Source organism: Lissotriton vulgaris, unplaced genomic scaffold, assembly GCF_964263255.1.
Source record: "Lissotriton vulgaris unplaced genomic scaffold, aLisVul1.2 SCAFFOLD_3089, whole genome shotgun sequence".
Taxonomy (NCBI): Eukaryota; Metazoa; Chordata; class Amphibia; order Caudata; family Salamandridae; genus Lissotriton; species Lissotriton vulgaris.
The window spans coordinates 130,915-150,534 of NW_028248643.1; the positions used below are offsets into that span (position 1 = coordinate 130,915).

General features: G+C 43.2%; 1 pseudogene across 1 annotated transcript in view; it reads left to right on the forward strand.

The window, feature by feature from the left end:
* The window catches only part of LOC147663879 (alanine aminotransferase 2-like), a 131,189-nt pseudogene that overhangs the window by 13,769 nt on the left and 97,800 nt on the right, over nucleotides 1–19,620 (forward strand). Inside the window, exon 2 of the transcript XR_015305207.1 lies at nucleotides 15,922–16,011. The product of XR_015305207.1 is annotated as an alanine aminotransferase 2-like (transcript). The remainder of the gene's footprint in view (nucleotides 1–15,921; nucleotides 16,012–19,620) is intronic.

Sequence of the window (19,620 nt, forward strand, 5' to 3'; positions counted from 1 at the left end):
ACGGATTCAAAGATGCAAAAGGTGGCACAATAAAGCATAAAACGTTTTGGGAACAAAGAGTTCAGTTGCGAACGGAGGGGGGGATAGGGTAATTCTAAACAAGGAACGTAGATTAGGACTGATCCTAGCAGCACATGAAGGGATAGCCTCTGCCCATGCAGGTGTTACTGCAACTGTATCTTTAGTAAAACAAAGATAATGGTGGCCTTGCTTTAGAAAACAGACAAAAAACTATGTTTTGTAATGTGAAATATGCCAACATATGAAGGTTTCCACAGTGAAACGTCCTGCTCAGAAGCCCTTGTTAATTTCAGATAAACCATAAGTTTAGGTTAACCTGGAGCACTGTGGTCCCTTGCAAAGGGATGGTAACTATAAATATATCATGGTCACAGTGGATTCGTGCTCAAGGTTTCTATGGATGTGGCCTCAGCGCGTGGCTGACGCTTGAACTGTTATAAAAGATTTGCGAGTATTTATTGGCACATATGCAATTGGCACATTACATTCTGCATTTCGCTCTCAGGCTTACAAAGAGGCCATGGCCAGGTTGGGCGTTGCATTGCGGTACTCCTCTCCATTTTGTACTGAGGGTAATTCCCTTGTGGAAAGGAAAAACTGGGACATAAAGCAGTCTATTACAGCTAGAGTATTAGGTTTGGGTGAAGGGTTTGGTCAAACATCTTTATGGGGTCCAATGCACATTAAATCATTTTTCAAGAAGTTCTCTTGGGTGGGGGGGTCACTCCATATGAAGTCCTATTTGGGACAAGCATGTGGGTTCCTGATCTCGAATGTAAAGGCACAGTAGTGGAAAATAAACCCTTTGATATCAAATATCTTTTGGCAATTTTACAGGATCTAAATGAACTAAGATCGAAACAAAGCAATGTGTTCCTGAAGTCAACCACCACTGGGGAAAAAACAGCCGTCCCAACAAGGTCTGTCTGGATCCCAAAAGTTGGGGATCTAGTCAGAGAGAAATTTGAGGACAAGAAGGAATTTTTACCTTCTTACAGACAATCAGTACCTGTCCTAGCCAGCCACGGTACAAGAACAGTACTTCTGCCCCCCCTTGCTGGAAGAAAGGAGAAAAGATTTGTGGCAATCAACCTCATCAAACCACACTATGTGGCCAATACTAAATAGTAGGCCTCGTGGACTCCGACCTAGTAGCAAACGCACTTCTCTCGCTACTATCCAAGAGGATCAGACTGAAAGACTCATCACCATAGAGAATTCAGCAGTAACAGATGAAGGACTAAGCAACCATGCTATGAACCCCATCCCTCTTGAAACTCAAGTAACAGTTCTTCAAGACACACCTGTCTACACCAATGTAACACGTGATCAACTGGTTCCAGCGATTTCAACGAATCCTGATGCAATTGCAACAATTGACCTAACTGCTTCTGGCTACTTCATTAACTTTGATATGTTTTCTGTGGATCCAAGTGAGCCTGAAATGACGTCAGCCCAAAAAACTATCAAAGAACAAGTACAAGACTTTTTTCAATTTCTGAAAGAGATTTATCTGGTTTCACCATGGATTTAACTATGGATTATTTCTGGAATATTTTTCTTTCTGCTTTGGCTAGCTTTAGTAATGGCTCTTAGCGGGCTTGTGAATGGCATATATGTTCATTTGGACACTGAAAGTAAAATTGTGAACTTACTTTTAAAACCACACAAATCATCCCATCGTGAAGCAAGAGACTTGCCAGAAGTGAACATCACAGTCGTTCCTATACAAGATGATATAGTTTGGGACAAAACCGATTATGATATATTCGACCCGTCAGAACTTTTGAAGATTCCACACTTATTTAAAAGTTCATTAAGTGACTTTATTACCTCTAGTAACTATTCTGATGATTGGGACATTGAGACTCTTAATAACAAGATGCCTGATCTAGAAAGGTTTGCTGCATTCTCTAACAATTAAAACTTATAGGGTTCTTCAGACTACGAACAGCTTTATTGTCATAACCATTATGGTCATCATTTCTTGCATAAATCTGCAACACCTAGAAATGTGTTTATGTTTAAGCAATGGAAACATTGTCCTGTACCACCAAAGGGCAGTTAAAAAACGTTTGCAAATAAGTTTCCATATTTTTCAGGATACACTACATCTGATACAGAAAACTTTTACTATAAAAATGTAAACAAAACAGAACAGAAAAATGTGTTAACTAATACAAAACAGATTTATTCTGCAGCCTTGATTGCCCAACTGTCTAGACAAGGGTTTGACTTTTGGAAAGACACAATCAAAACAAAAACTGTCTAGTGTTCTAAAGATTGGCAAGTGCAGGGGATGGAAGCTTTGTTTAGAGCCTGTATAATCCCACAGCAAACAATGTTTTTGAATGACACTGTGCAACAAACGTCTTGCTTTGGATTAGCCAAGGTCAAAGACATGAACGCACCTTCTGTACCGACGCCTGCAAGTAATAGCACTACACAGGGAGCTGTGACAGTAGACCCAATACTACAAAACAACAGATCAGATCCTCATTGGGAAAAATGGTTGCTCTGGCCCACAGACACAAACATCTGTCAAGAAAGATTCCTGAATAGAATACAGGGGTTTACTATCAATAGTCCAGACCCACGTTATGTTCAACGACAGCATCCGGGATAGTAACAACATACAGTGTAGGAAAATTATTCCTTGATTCGCTACAGACATCTACACTCGGGGATGTGAAACAACACTTATCTTTATGAAAAGAAGGCGCAGACCTTAGGGATTTCCTGTTAGGACCAAGAAAACTGTGTCAAAAACGTTTCATATATGCCGGCATCTATACTGCTCATAATGAAATATGGAAGGTAACACAAGCAGATGCCGCAGTAAGAATATGAGAAATTGATTGTATTCATTTAGAGAAATCTCTTGCTGTGGTCGACAATGGGTTGACGACGGGGGTTAGAGGGCGCACTGCGGGATGGCTGCCTTCTGAGACAGCTCTGCCTGGCAGGTGTGAAAAATATGAAAATCAGCGTCCAGCGGACATGTGAATATCAACAAACATCTGTTATGACCATCGGAAAGTACCGGGTACAGTGCGAGACCGACGGAATTGTGCAAAAACACGGAGAAGGCTGGTAAATGATAAAGGTCGCAACAAGATGGCGTTGCCCTAACTGGAGGAAAACTAATACACATTTGAGGAGAAAATAAGGTTGCACTTGATATAGGACACACGCCAGTTAGTACCCTAAATGTCTCCTGTTTTTTAAAGTCGGGAAGCCCTGTGCATGAATGGACATGTCCCAGTATGCGAACTGGGAGGCACAAGTATAGCGCGGTCATTTGGGGTGCATTTCACAGAGCTTAAAATGGCGAGCGGACAAACGAAAAGACACAAAGGCATAGAGTGTTTCCTGGATCACCATGGCCGCCTAACGCAACACTGCCTGGAAACTAGACATATGGGCATAAAGAGTCTGATAGAACTGTGGCAAAAACACGTGGATGGCTAGTGTACGATAAAACCATGATCCAGGAGGCGTTCACGGTCTCAACCAAGATGGCGGCGCCCTAACGGGAGGAAAACTAAAACACGCTTGGAGAGAACACAAAGCTGCATTTGGACGTAGGACACAAGCCAGTGAGTAATCGGAATGTCTCCTGTTTTGTTTTATTTTTAAATCGGGAAGCCCTGCGCATGAATGGACATTTCCTAGTGTCCGAGCGGTGAGGCATGAGTATAGAGCGGGCATTGGGGGCGAATTACATGGAGCTTAAAATGGCGGGCGGCCAAGCGTAACGAAACCGTTGGGCACTACATAGCGTGTTTCCTGGATGCACCGCGGTCGCCTAATGCAACAATGCCTGGAAACTAGACTTATGGGCATAAAGAGAGTGCTTCCATCCTGTGGGTGAGAGGTGCCCCGACACAGTCATTATCATCATCATTGAGATATGCGAAAATTGGAGTGCCTGTGTTCTAGTAACAACGCTCAGCTGCTACATACATAATGGTCATAAAGCGGAAGTGTGGGAGCTGCACGCATCAGCCGAAAATAGGGGTGACCCTTGTCTGTTCAAGCCAAGCTATGGTGCGAGTATATGCTTTGGAATTGGAAATTTTACTGCGTCAAAGCATCTGGTGTGCTGCCAAGTATGCGATTAGACTAGACTATAGCGCCTGGCGTTCGATGTGCCTTGGACCTGTTGTACTCATCGCAGCGGGGGACTCTGATGTGCGACCGTGCTTCCCATTCGAACATGTTGGAGTTTTAGAGCACAATAGATTGATAGTGCCCACTGCACTGATACAATAACGTATGAGGTGCTCTCCAAAGAGCCATCTGTGGAGTTTGGGCATTGTGATTCTCCCAATAAAGTGTGCATTGGTGATCCGATAGAGCATTTAGGAGTACGACGGAGTAAAGATCTAAAGTGCCAGCAAACCTCACAGTACAGAAAATTGTGGTACAAGTTGTCAACGTCCAGTGAATAAGCGGTATCCTCACCCTCTTTCTCCAACATAGAAGTGAGCCACCATGGGTAAACCGGACAAGCAGCAATCTAATTTGCTCTTTGAATCTAAAAAAAGCACGAAAAACTCGACGGCTACATCAGATGCAAAGCCAGATATTGATGGGGGGCCCAATGCTGGTGTGGAAAGAGTACTGCAGGCTATCCAACAAAGTCTACAAGACATTTATGGTAAGCTAGACACCGTCACCTTACGGGTTGATAATATGGCTGCGAAGCTGGACAAACATGGAGAGCGATTACTTGAGGCTGAAACGCGCATATCTGCAGTAGAGGATGAATCACATGGCACAACCACGAAATACAGAGAAATGGAAAAGGTGTTGGACACTATAAAGAGCAAGGCGGAACATTTAGAAGCGCTCTCTCGAAGAAATAACGTTAGGATAGCGGGAATTCCGGAGTCCACCAACACGGGCAGAATGGAAACTTATATAGAGGAACTGATCCTACGCGTGTTTGGCACGGAGCAACTCTTGTCAGTTTTCCTAATCGAACGGACGCACAGATCTCTGGTCCCAAGACCTATAATAGCTCGAGTTCTCAACTATAGAGATCGGGATGCAATACTGTGGCTGGCTCGAGAAAAACAGATGATAAACTATCAAGGTAATAACTTGGAATTTTACCCAGACTTCACGATGACGGTCCAACTGGCAAGAAAGGAATTCAACCCCATGAAAAAGAAACAGCGAGACATGGGAATAGAATATGCCGTGCTATACCCCACCAAGTTGAGGGTTACATATGACGGTCGAGACATCAAGATTCAGAGTAATATACTGTATAATGTCAGAACTATCTCAACATGTGAGGGACCGGACTTATTCTCATGGACAACACTGTTGCTCTGTTAGGTATAAAAGAGGTACTATATTGGCCACAGGTGTTCTTCAATGTTTTCTACTGAACAGTATTGGCAAGATCATCCTGATGGTGACCGGCTAGCTTTGCTCACTACTCGAGGAGCTTCCTGATGTTGACCAGCTGCACGTAGAGAGACTACGGGGAAAACACCAAATGCAGGGCATCGGTACCTGATTCCCACGGGTTATGACAAAGGACGTGTAATTGCAACAGGTGGTCATTCATAACCTCCAGACTGTGGAGTTGGTGGCGTCTGTAATGCGGGGACGGTTAAGTATATACTGCCACGCAGTGACAGTTTGCTAAAACATTTTTGTGAATAACGAACGCTTTGCTGGGTTTTCAGTTATTTCTATGATGCCTGCACTAGACGATATGACTAAGTTGTTAAAACATATAAAGTTTGGGAAATAGGGCAATGTCCGCAGTTATGTATTATACCTGGCCACATCCATTAAGTTGGATGGAGTTGTGTGCCCTCGGTGGACCCCCTAGGCGGGTGTACCCCATTTAAAGTTAAGTTATGTCACCATTTTTAGGGGAACATGTCTTTGGCATAGATGGGATGCTAAAGTGGGCGGGGGAGGAGGGAGGGGAATTGGGCAGGTTTTTGTAGACCAATGCACTTGAGAGACATTATATACAGAAGACTGGAATCAAAGCATAATTGCCTGCACTAGTCTTAAGATCCCTATCAGTATTGAATAAACAAAGGTGCAAGACACGGGCTGAAAGCACAATTCCCTATACCTCCTAAATTCAGAAGCTGATTCAAAGAACCTAGCATTCCTCAGTATGCAAACACATAATAGCCCGGCACACTCTGTACACAATTTATTACAAATTCAAAAACAATTCAAAGGAATTTGTTCCAAAGATGAGTCGATGTTCAATTTCAGTTCATTCTTTAAAAACTTTTGAAAACGCCACTTTTGAAACCGCCAACGTGTTTTGTCCCATCCAGGGACTTCTTCAGTGCTTGAAATGTAAATACAGAATATTCAAATTGATAATCTTTCATATATTCATAATTGGTGAATTTTTGATCTTAAGTAAGTGCACTTCCTCGTATATTGGATGTGGTATTGGCAGGTAAAGAATCCCTGATAAGAAACAGTGTCCCGGATGAAGTAATTCCGGTCCCGCAGAAAAAGATCGTCGACAGTGTCCGTCTCACATAGAACTGGAAAGCGCATGAATATATGAAAGATTATCAATTTGAATATTCTGTATTTACATTTCAAGCCCTGAAGAAGTCCCTGGATGGGACGAAACGCGTTGGCGGTTTCAAAAGTGGCGTTTTCAAAAGTTTTTAAAGAATGAAAAATAAAGAATGAACTGAAATTGAACATCGACTCATCTTTGGAACAAATTCCTTTGAATTATTTTTGAATTGTAATAAATTGTGTACAGAGTGTGCCGGGCTATTATGTGTTTGCACTTGAGAGACATTGTTGTGTTCCGAACTCATACTATGCAATACTGCATCAATAGATTTACTCTGGATGTTACAAACGTAGTGTACTATAAGCATCGTGTCCCATCATGTATAATTGCACTGTTTGAGAATGTCTACTGAATTGATACACTCAAAGAAATTGTCTTTGTTAACTTGGAATGTAAGGGGCTTGATCAATCCGAAAAAGATACGACAGGTATTTGCATATCTAGATCGAAATCAGATAGATGTTGCTCTCCTGCAGGAGACACATTTGACACCAACAAGTACTAGCACTATGAAACGGCGCTGGGCGGAATCAATACATATGTCGTCATATTCCTCTTATGCTAAGGGAGTTATCATATTGGTGAAAAAAGGTATACAATTCCATATAGATACTACTGACTCTGATGTAATGGGGCGCTACGTAATATGAACGGGCACATTAACAAACTCGCTATAATGACTACTTATGGACCAAACATTGATGATCCTGATTTCTATAGAACTCTAGAGAGGAAAATATATGACTTACCTGACATTCCACTAATTTGGGGAGGAGATTTTAACATTGCATTACAAGATGAGCCAGACCGATCAGGGACGACGACTGAACCACATAGGCGAGCACTGTGTAAATTGAAAGATATTATGTCTGTAAAACAACTTACTGATATCTGGAGATCCCGCCATCCCGGAAAGCTAGAAGCCAAGCATGTATCAGTGGCAAATAATAGTTGGTCGCGTATTGACATCTGGTTGGTTTCTGATGATGTCATGTTGTGGGCAAACTCTGTGAAGCACTTGGCTCGGACACTGTCGGATCATAATCCGGTCATGCTCAACATAACAAAACCACAGTACAAGCCACCACCGTACAGTTGGCGGTTTAATGCGAAAGCACTGCTAGACCCAGTATACAGAGACATAATTAGTAAGGCTATAACAGACTACTTTGAGTTTAACCAGTCGAGCACGGAGGACCCTGGGCTTTTGTGGAAAGCATTTAAAGCCACAATTAGAGGTACATGCATAAGCACTGCTGCAGGTATACTCAGGGATATAAGGAGGCAACTACTAGTGCGTGAAGAACAACTGCGAGCGTTGGAATTTGAATATGGGCGTATGGGCTCTACAAAGATATTAGGAGATATAAGAGTTATCCTGACAGAATACCAGACATATACTGCAGACTAGCTTAAATATATAATGAAAAGACAGATAGCACGATCTTATGGGGAAGGTGGGGGACCAGGCAAAGCATTGGCCGACAAAATCTGTTCTGGACGTGCACCCCAGATAGTAAAAGCAATTAGAGACGTGAACGGTAACCTAAAACATGACGCACAGGAAATACTGCAGGAATTTATGACTACATACGGTAATTTGTACACTACACAGCACATCGTAACTACAGAGGAAATATTAGCATATCAGGCGGATGTAACCATAGCATGGTTATCTGACGTGCAGAGAGAATACTTGGCGTTACCAATTACTATAGAGGAGGTAATAGAAGTCATAAAGTCGTTGCCCAACGGTAAGGCACCGGGTCCGGACGGCTTTACCTGTGAATTCTATAAAACATTTGTGGATAAATTAGTGCCTCACTAAGTAGAATAATATGGGGATGCGCTTGAAAAAACAGATGTTACCGTTGACACTGAGAGAGGCTCTGTTGATCACACTTTTAAAACCCAAAAAAGATCCAGAATATTGCGAATCATATCGACCGCTATCTTTAATAAATATGGATACTAAAATTTTCGCCAAAATATTAGCCACTAGACTTCAGCCCCTGTTAACTGGCTTGATTCTGCCAGACCAATCTGGATTCACCCCTGATCGCTCTACAGCCCATAACACTAGAACGCTGTTTGCACTGTCTCACTATCTGCTCCCGACTACTAAAGCAGATGCGATTCTTTTAGATGCTGCTAAAGCATTTGATTCCATAGAATGGGGTTATCTGCGTGCGGTGCTGATCAGGATGGGCATCCCATAATATTTCTTCAATGGGTGAACTTACTATACACAGCTCCGTTGGCTTGTATCAAAGTCAACAAATATATATCTGGTCCCATATTAATAACTAGGGGGACAAGGCAAGGATGTCCCTTATCACCCTTATTATTTGCAATAGCCCTTGAACCGCTAACCTGCAAAATCAGGCAGAATCACCATTACTCAGCATTACAGTTTCCACAGAGACCCTTACATATTTCATGATATGCGGACGACATGATGTTGTATGTGCGAGATCCGGATACCCATCTAAACCCTCTTCTCCGAGAATATATCAAGTTTGGACAGTATTCAGGTCTGAAAATAAATTGGGCTGTCATTAATTATACCCTTAACGCATACCACATCCCCACACGCCACAGATTATCTACTGGAATGGCAAGAGGAACTGATTAGATACTTGGGGGTTTGGTTCCACCGAGACCCAGAAGTGGTGATCCGAACAAATTACGGTAGAGCAATTGATGCACAAGAGGGGAAAATAGAAAGATGGATTCAATTACCTTTGTCGTTGGTAGACAGGTTAGCCATAGTAAAAATGGTGGTCTTGCCGAAACTGTTATATTTATTTAACAATGTCCCGATCAACCCTCCAACAGAAGTCTTTCGCAGAATATCTCAATAGTTCTCAAACTTACATGGGCAGGCAAACAAACCCGAATCAAGTTGTGTCATATGACATTACCGTACTCACAGGGAGGATTTAGGGTACCGGATTTCATACTTTATTATTTATGTGCACAAGCGCAATATGCGCCTTTCTGGTATCATGGGATTCCCTATATAACGCATGTCGCAATTGAGGACGGTGATGCGGCGCCAATCCCACTGGATGCCAAAATAACGCACAATAGACCTCCGTTACACCACAGAGATATAAACACAATAGACACCACGAACAAAGCATGGCAACTAATCGTCCGCAAAGCAAACAAGTTGCCCTTATATGCTCCATCTCTGCCACTACATAATCATCCAGAACTCTCGGTTACCCAAGAAGAGGTGGTAATTAAACTATTGCACCAGGTGGGCATAGATAAACAGGTGATTTATATTGTAACAGTATGTTTAAGAAGATCGAGGATCTATCATATATAAGTAATCAAACATTGCTATTTAGGTTCACCTACTATCGATTACAGGGTGCGATTAAAATGCTGCACCCCTCATACCCAGAAGAACCACCACAACTAGATACGCTGCAGTTACTTATTGCAACTCCAGGCATTCAGCACATGGTGTCTAAACTTTACATTAAATTGCAGGAGGAACTAGCAGGTACTGCATGCGAGGCGCTGGGGAGGTGGAATGAGTGTTTGTATATACCACTGACATAGGAGGAATGGTTTACCACATGTTCAACGACAGACCTACTGACACCTAATAGAAACTTAAGAATGTTGCATTACAAATACTTGCACCAAACCTATTACACCACGGTAAGACTATGCAGGTACGGGTTGAGGACTGAATCCAGATGCCAGAGATGTAGAGCGGACAATGCAGATTTCTTGAATTTAGTATGGTCATGCGCAGCAGTGGCACAATATTAGGCAGAAGTGACTCAGATATTGGGGGACATGTTGGGTGCTGCTGTTGCTTGGTCGATACGTACCTGTTTGCTGGGACTGGTGTCAAATATACGTGCAACAAAGAGAATATTTTGCGTAATAGCATTGTTAACAGCCAAACGCCAAATATCGCTCTGCTGGGTTAGTAAAAAGGGCCCAAAGGTTAAACAGTGGTTAACAGATCTGACATACTGTAAAGATACCCTGAAGTCATATGAAGAAGAGCTGCCGTCAGGGTCGAAACCCAAAGATTACTGGAACTTTGTAGTTGCATATTTACAAACTCAGCAAGTGGACTAATAATGTATAATAGCTTTTTTGTAGAAGTATACTTCCAGTAAATTCCGATATATAACAGCTTGGACACGGGATGTTGTTGTGCAACAGTCTATATGTTTTTTTTTTATATGTTAAAGATTGTATGTCTTTAAAATGCTAAACAAAATTATTTAAAAAAATAATGGGTTAACGACTCTGTCATCCAGAATATATTTACTGGGCAACATGTTATCCTCTGCTATTGACACACTGGTACAAGATTTAGCCATGTTACAACAAGGCCAGTCTCAAATACGTTCTATTGTGTTATTAGGCTGGATGCTGCCACCATTGCGTGCAGGCTATGTGCCTTGGCAATTCATTAAAACGTCTTCTCTGTTTACAGATTACAATCTCACTGATAAACAGGTTGAACTGGCACAAAGGATAGCAAAGTATACACTGCTGAGCATTGAAAGACTGGAAAAAATTGCCATTTATGGTAGCAGAAAACCTAGCTACAGAATGGATCATTTGTGGCAAAATTACTGTTACAACTTTCCATTTTCAGTATTGCCTCAAAAAAATGCAAGCAGGCAAATATGAAAGGTTGGGTTAAGAATACATTAAGAATTCCTGGGATTTAACTTACACACACACAGATGTTGGAATGGGGGTCGTGAAGTATTTCTAAGTGGTACACACTGTGAAAATGCACTGAGCGGGTCACTCATTCGTCTGGATATTAGTTTACACGGGGCTTGTAACGGTTCTGTGGCAAACCTAGCCTGCCACCTGCAAGGTTCACCAGCTGCTGTGATTAATCCAACATTTGGCCAGCGTCAAATGGAAGTTACCTCATGTTGAATGACCAGGGTTTCTGTGGCATATTGCCAGGAATCCTATATCTGGTAACGATTAACTCCACGGTCACTTGCTGTATGCAACTATTGTTCTCCCAAATAGACACAGTCAGGGAGTCGCCTTTATGGCCTTCATTGAATGTTTCTTCTATACGATTTGATACTTTAAGCAGAATGAAAACCATGCTTTTAAGACAAACCGTGCCAGGGAAACCTATGATCTACAAATTACAAGGACTTCGGCTGAGATACAGGATTTAATAAGTACAAACTGCCCTATACATTTTGTAGAAGTGATGGGACGTATCTTAAACATGTCTGATATGAGAAAAATTGTACATGTATTTAAGACCATATTTTCAGGACCGTTAACACTTTTTTAGGCAGTCCTCTGAATCATTCCAAATTTCGTGTACTCAGTGTTTGGTGGTCTGCTATTAATTCTAGCACTCCTTGCAGGAATCCTATTTTTATTCCTACTACTATGCTATGGCAAGCCAATCCACCGGCGTCACTACCTGCAACTTGGAAAAAGCTCTCCTAGAACGGAAGTGTTGTGAGCGCATAGTACACCTTTTGGGCTACGAAAATTAAATACAACATTGTTTATGTCATTCAGACCAATCTGGCAAGAATGCATCTTGCCAACGGATATCGATACTCTGCTGGACCTGTTAAAGGCCCATGCTCTGTGTTGTCCCCAGAGGCTACCAATCCTGATGACGGCATTTGTTGAGATCTCACAGATGCAACATGCTACTGCTGAGGTACGAGATAGATCAAACAAACATTACAACTGGTGATGCTTCACATCTATGTGCAGTTAATCTTCTAAACGAGGTATTCCAACTGTCACAGACATCGGTAGATGATCTTTTGTCTTCAGCAATAGAGTGTTTCATGTTTTCACCAGACCCATACACTGACTTTGATTCGGCTCACAGTGTACCGGGACAGCAATGAATTTGGCCTTCATTCATTTAAAAAAGAAAGACAAACCTTGGAACTTTTCCTAAAATAGATTTTTTTTTTCAAAATTAGACTTTTTCTTTTTTTGGTGAAGTAATCTGCTTACAGTAGAACTATTCATAGAGAACAGACTTCTTTGAACACTTCCAGGGACACATTGTCACCCAATTTACAACAATTTCATCTCAGTACCATGTAATATAATAGCTTCGGGTTTTGAATACTTGTCAACCATTTAGTCATATGTACATGTTTCTATTCATTCATATTGCATTTTCTTTCCAATATATGCTTTAGAATGTACAGTACTTTTGCATTACATGTTTAGAAAAAGTTTTTTAAACTTCTTTTTGTATGCTTTTATGAATGTTTCTAGCAACATGTGGTACTCAATTTAATTTTTAGATTTTTAGCATTTCATGTTTAGCATTTAGTACAATAGTTCATTCGAAAATGAAGCGGGTGTTGCTTTAGGTGTCCGTATATAGGTTTTCCAGACACATTTCCTAATATATAGTCACAATTCGCATTGCCCTTCTTTAGGCATAAGATCTCAGTCCTTATTTAGGCATTAGCCATGCTATCCAGATACAGGCATGGTCAACTACATCCATCCATCCCAATGTCACAACGAGTTCGTAGAAAACCAGACCCTTCCTAGCCTAGGACTATTGATTTCTCCAAGAACTCATTATTATGCATGAACCGCTATACCCTAAGGGTTCATTCATGACGTCTTCCTCTGCCCGACTTTACATCAATGCTAACATTCATAAGCCCCTTCCAGGTATAAATATACCTTCCCTTGCCATGGCAAACCACGTCTCGGCTCGATTTGGCTTCACTCGCCACGGCAAGTAAGGAGGAGACCTCGACTTAGAGGAGCCCGTGTCCCGGCCTAACACACTGACAAGATGCTGTCATCCCTGCTCGCAGAAAATCCAGCTTCCAGTGTTCTGAATACCTTTGCGGGGGTGATAGATCGAGACTCGGAAAGAGATTCCATCCTTGACATTCTCAAGGTATGGAGCTGACTAGAACCTAGAGGGACTCTTGGCATAACAAGCTATAGCTTACCATACTATAGAATACAGCACCTACTTCTCACCTTGTACTACACTTAGGTTAGGTACACTGGGGTAGAACTAGTTAGACAACGCATTGTATCAGTACTCGCATTTTGCCTGTGTTATTTATGTATATGTATATGAATATGTGTCATAGCTAAAAGTCAATGCTATTGCAGTACTACTTCTTTCTACTGCTTACGCTGTACATAATATATCTTGCATATTGTTACGGCACATATCTCTAACACGAGAAATAAGACTGTTCAATAAATCCTTTTTATTGAAAGACCGGTCTATTCTTTCTATGTAACTCTGCAGAAACTAAGCATGCACGATTAGCTGATCAAAACTGTATCTATTAGTTCCACAATTTTGAGAGTGCTCTGATTCTAAAGGGAAACAAAGTTGTCATATTTACGCGGTTGCCAGAAACTATTCCCTTCTTGTTTACGAGGAGTTTCTAGTGACCTCTGAGTTAGCTGACACACAAGGTAATTAAGTTTAATATACTTGATAGGGGCCTACTGACCTCAGTCCTATGCCTAAACTATAGTGTATATTATTCCAATGCGCAGAGCCTACAGTCCTGCATCAAGGATGCGTCATGCAGCGGCGGTTCTAAGAAAAAGCGCGGTCCTGCTTTGGGGATGTGTCTTGCTGTGGCGGTTCCCATGTGAGACTGCGAGGTGATGCATCATGCTGCGCTGGTTTTGCCCAAGAGTCCACAGCTGGGGTGGCAGAGCACATCAAGGCCCACTTCCAAGGATCCAGTAGTGATGTTGCACCACTTGGGGCAAGACTCACAGCAGGCATAGTTCAGGTGCTGGTTGAAGGTGGTTGGAGCCTTTTCAATCCCTGAGGCTCTGATCAGAAGGCCAGTGAAATAACCCTTGGAGTCACTGTAGTGGCGCTGGGCTCAAGATGCAGGTCCAGTCCTTCTCATTGTGACAGCAAGACAGCAGGGCAGCACAGTAGCAGTCCTTGCAATGCAGCAAAGCAGTCCTTCTAAATCTTCCACAGGTTAAGAGGTATGTTGAAGAGTTGGGTCTGAGAGTACACTATTTATCCTTGGTGATAGCTTTGAAGTAAGAGAAAGTTCCGGAGGTTCCCACCCCCAGAGATGCTTGGTATTTCTTGCTTCCCTGCCCTGGCCCCAGCTTGTCTAGTGAGACAAGACTATTGTCAAATCCTTTCTGAGTGTACCCAGGCAGAGGCTTTGTGATGTGCAAGTGTGGTAGGTAACAGCTCTGCCCCCTATCAAGTCAGAGAGGGCCAGTCCTGCCAACACCTATTCCTCCTTATCTCACTGTCTGGGAGCAATTTACAAAGACCAACTGTCAGCTACACCGAATCAACCCAATTGATTGGGACAGGAAAATGCCAATTTTCTAAAAGTGGCACCTTCAGAATTATGCCTTAAAATCCAACGTTACCATTTAAGAGGGTTTTAAATTACATTTCTTTAGACACCAAACTCAACATTCTAATCTGCTCCCAATTGAAAGTTGTCTCTTATTAAATGCTATAAGGTAACTCAATGTTTTCCTATGGGAGAGGTAGGCCTTACAGTAGTGAAAAATGTACTTAAGAGTTTTTCACTACCAGGACATGTAAAAGTTAAAAGTACATGTCCAACTTTTTAAATACACTGCACTTCACTCTGTGGGCAATTTAGCGCCTACCCTAGGGGTGACATATGTATTGTATTAACAAGGCAGGTTTAGGCCTGACAAAAGGTTTATCTTTGCAGGTCGAAATAGCATTTTAAAACTGCACACACAGGCCAGAGACATTTTTAAAAGGCTACCTAAGTAAGAGGTACAATTAATGCTGCAGGCCCACTGGTAACATTTAGTTTACAGGTGCTGGGCACATGTAGATCCACTTTACTAGGCATTTTCAAGTAAATTAAATGTGCCAATTGGGCGTGAGCCAATTTTACCACGTTTAAGGGATAGAGCACAAGCACTCTAGCACTGATTAGCAGTGATAAATTGTGCAGAATTCTTAAAGCCATCAAAAACAGGTTCAGAAATCAGGAGGGAGAAAGTAAACGGATTGTGTAGGATGCTGCAAAGAGGGCCAAGTCCAACAGGGCCTAAATTACAGTTTGGCAGACAAGAAACTCCATCACAACTATGCCAGATGTCCCATCCACCATATGAGCAGTGCATTATAAACAATGGCACTTGTAAGACCGTGATCATGATGTCTGCCAGGCATTGACAGAGTGTCCAATCTACCAAATTCTAAATGATGCCAAAAGTCGCATCGAGATGGTGAAAAATGGCAAAAAGAAAGCGGGAACAACAGACCATTTAAAATAAATTCTCTTTTTCTTTAGGGTGTAGAGAAACCATTCCATGAGCTCATACCCTGCTACTCTGAAGACCATCATACAGTGGGGCAGAAGCCAATTACCTTCATACGGCAGGTAACACCATGAGAGTACCCACTCTTTGACCAGTCAATATCCTCACATCCTTCATAGTCCTCCTTTCACCCAATGAACATGATCGTTCCCTTCCCCTTCTCTTTCTTCATACCTTCTTCTTCTTTCCTAACCTCCTTCTCTGCTCCTCCCTTCACTTTCCTGTTGGCTGAGATGTTGGGCCAAGTCATGAGGCGTAGTATGTCTCAGAAGATGTGCTGTAGCAGAACAGCTTCATTAATATGATGAGCAAAGAACACAGTCAGACACAAATAACAACTCTAGGGTGTGCACAAGTAGAAACATTCATGCACACATTGAAGTTGTCCTAAGTGAATTCAACCTGCGGAGAAGCAAATAACATGCATGATTTGATGAGTGTTATATAGCGCGACTTCTACCCGAAGATATCAGGTATCAGAGTGCTTAACAGAGCACCAGTTGCATTACAAACGGGCACATTCATTTTTGTTGGGCACAGGGAGATTAAGTGATTTGCTCAGAATCATAGGCTGTGGCGCGTAGTTGCAGAGACTCAAACTCGGTTCCCCAGCTTTGAGGTTGACCTCTCATGCTGTATGGCTGCATCCGCTCCCTAATTTTTCACAAAAAGATTTCAAAAAGTTTTTTTTGGTTCAGGTTCAAGGTGATTTGAGCCCTAAATCATTCTTCCCAAGAAGTGATGTTAAAAAAAATATCCTCTTTCATTTGTTACATGCACCATTGGGAATGGCGGGTAATGGGTTGAACTACAGAAATTGATTCTGAAGAACCATCACCTTTTACAATCTTGATGCAGAAGTCAAAACAAGAACAAAATCACAATATTTGTCTTTAGATGAAAGGGAACCTACACACTTACTGCTACAAACCCTGTTAGACTTTTACAATGTCTTCATGTAAGATGCATCGTGAAAGAACTCTCCAACCCCAGCTCCAACACCAACGACATCCCACCATCACAGGACCTGTGCGACTCCCTGGCCGCCTTCTTCCACCCCAAGATCACTGACATCCACGACAGCTTCAACTCCAACATCCCGCACCCACTATAGAGCCCACCACCCCTGCGACCATCACACGCACCAGCCGCCTGACCGCCTGGTCCAACGTCAGCGACGAAGACAACATCAAAATCATGAACTCCATCCACTCCGGATCCCCATCTGACCCCTGCCCCCATCACGTCTTCAACAAAGCCAGCACAACCATCACCCCCCACCTCCGAAAAACAATCAACAGTTCCTTAGAGACAGCAACTTTCCCGGAAAGCTGGAAGCACGCAGAGATTAACGCCCTCCTGAAGAAGCCCAAGGCAGACCCCAAGGACCTCAAGAAGTTCCGGCCCATCTCCCTGCTCCCATTCCCGGCAAAAGTGATGGAGAAGATTGTCAACAAACAGCTAACCCGCTACCTCAAAGACAACAACATCCTAGACCCCTCCCAATCCGGTTTTCGCAGCAACCACAGCGCCGAGACCGCCCTCATCGCCGCCGACGACGACATCGGGATCCTGTTGGACAGAGGAGAAACAGCTGCCCTCATCCTCCTGGACATATCAGCAGCTTTTAACACAGTCTGCCACCGCACCCTATCAGCACGCCTCCATGGTGCGGGAATTCAAGAGAAGGCCCTGGCCTGGACCACATCCTTCCTCTACGGCAGAACCAAGAGCGTCCGCCTCCCACCCTTCCACTCAAAATCCACCGAGATCATCTGCGGTGTCCCACAGGGATCCTCCCTCAGCCCGACGCTGTTCAATATCTACATGGCACCACTCGCCCACGTCGCACAACAACATAACCTCAACATTATCTCCTACACCGACGACACCCAGCTGATCATATCCCTCACCGAAGACGCCCACACCGCCAAAGCCAACCTCCACAGAGGAATGAAGGCCGTAGCTGACTGGATGAAGGACAGCAGGCTGAAGCTGAATTCAGACAAGATGGAGGTCCTCATTCTCGGACCCACCCCATCGGCCTGGGATGACTCTTGGTGGCCCACATCGCTAGGCACAGCCCCGGAACCCACAGACCATGCACGCAACCTAGGGGTCATCCTCGACTCCACCCTCTCCATGACAAGGCAAGTTAACTCCGCCTCCGCGTCCTGCTTCAACACCCTCCGCATGCTCCGCAGGAAAACTCAAATGGATCCCTCCCGACACAAGAAAAACCGTGACCCAGACCCTCGTCACCAGCAGACTCGACTACGGGAACACCCTCTACTCAGGAACAACAATAAAGCTCCTGAGACGACTTCAACGAATCCAGAACGCTTAAGCACGATTGATCCTCGACGTCCCCCGACGCTGCCACATCACACCCCACCTGAGAGGCCTGCACTGGCTCACCGTCAACAAGAGGATCACCTTCAAACTCCTCATCCACACACACAAAGCCCTACACAACACTGGACCCACATACCTCAACAACCGTCTCAGCTTCCACACCCCCACCCAAAACCTCCGCCTAGCCAACCTCGCCCTCGCCACAGTTCCTCATATCCGGAAAGCCACCGCCCGCAGCAGATCCTTCTCCTACATCGCCGCCAAGACCTGGAACGCTCTCCCCACCAGCCTATGACAGACCCAGGACCTGCTGACCTTCAGAAGACTCCTCAAGACCTGGCTCTACGATCAGTAGCGGCCACCCCCTCCCCCTGCCCCCCCCCAGCGCCCTGAGACCCTCACAGGTATGTAGCGTGCTTTATAAATGCAGTGATTGATTGATTGATTGATTGATTGATGCTTGGAGGAGTAAAATGTTCACACAGCACACTCAGAGGTGTGGTCTAATTTGATACAGAGATTTATGCACTGTGAAAATTGATTTATACTTCAGATTCCTATATTTGGGTGAGTAGTAGAACTGTTGAAGATCTGAGCCAATGAGTATCTACCTGATCTTGTTGCCAGACATGCAACAGCATACTATTCTCACTGTAATCAATATTTTAGATATAGTCTGTGTTTCTGTTGCAAAATGTTGAGGCATACTGGCCATGATGGTCATTTGCTTAATTCAGAAATTTGATGTACCATAGATCTAGCTCCAAGAAGCAGTGACATGATTCTCACTAAAAGCTTTGTGAGCACAAGGTGATGTCCATAGAATGTGTTGTTTGGGGTGCCGGTGAGACTAGATCATGGAAATCAGGACGCCATTAGGATAGGTAATTGGGAAAGCAAGCACATTGTACAAGTATTTTTTTACAGATTTCCTGGCAAATGTTTACAATTTGAAGTAAATGGGGTACAGTGATAGAATCAGCCAGTAATTGACCAGCCAATAGAACTGGTGTGTATTGAGGCAGCATTAATCTGAGTTGCAAGTGTCAGCTCAGAGGTCATCCTAGGTTTCTTACACAATGATATGGCCTGGTATATACATCAATTCTGTCCCTCTACTGCTATTGTCTCCAGCTCTGTTGCATTTCTCTTGATAAGCAGACTGCTCTGATGTAAATTTAAAAAAATTGGTTTGAGGATGGGTAGGTGTAGCATTTAAAGATAGCTTGGTTTAATTCTCATAAGTGCAAAATATAATGCTCTGATTTACAGAACATAAAAAAATATCTCACCTGTCCCTGCAAAGGATATGTCTT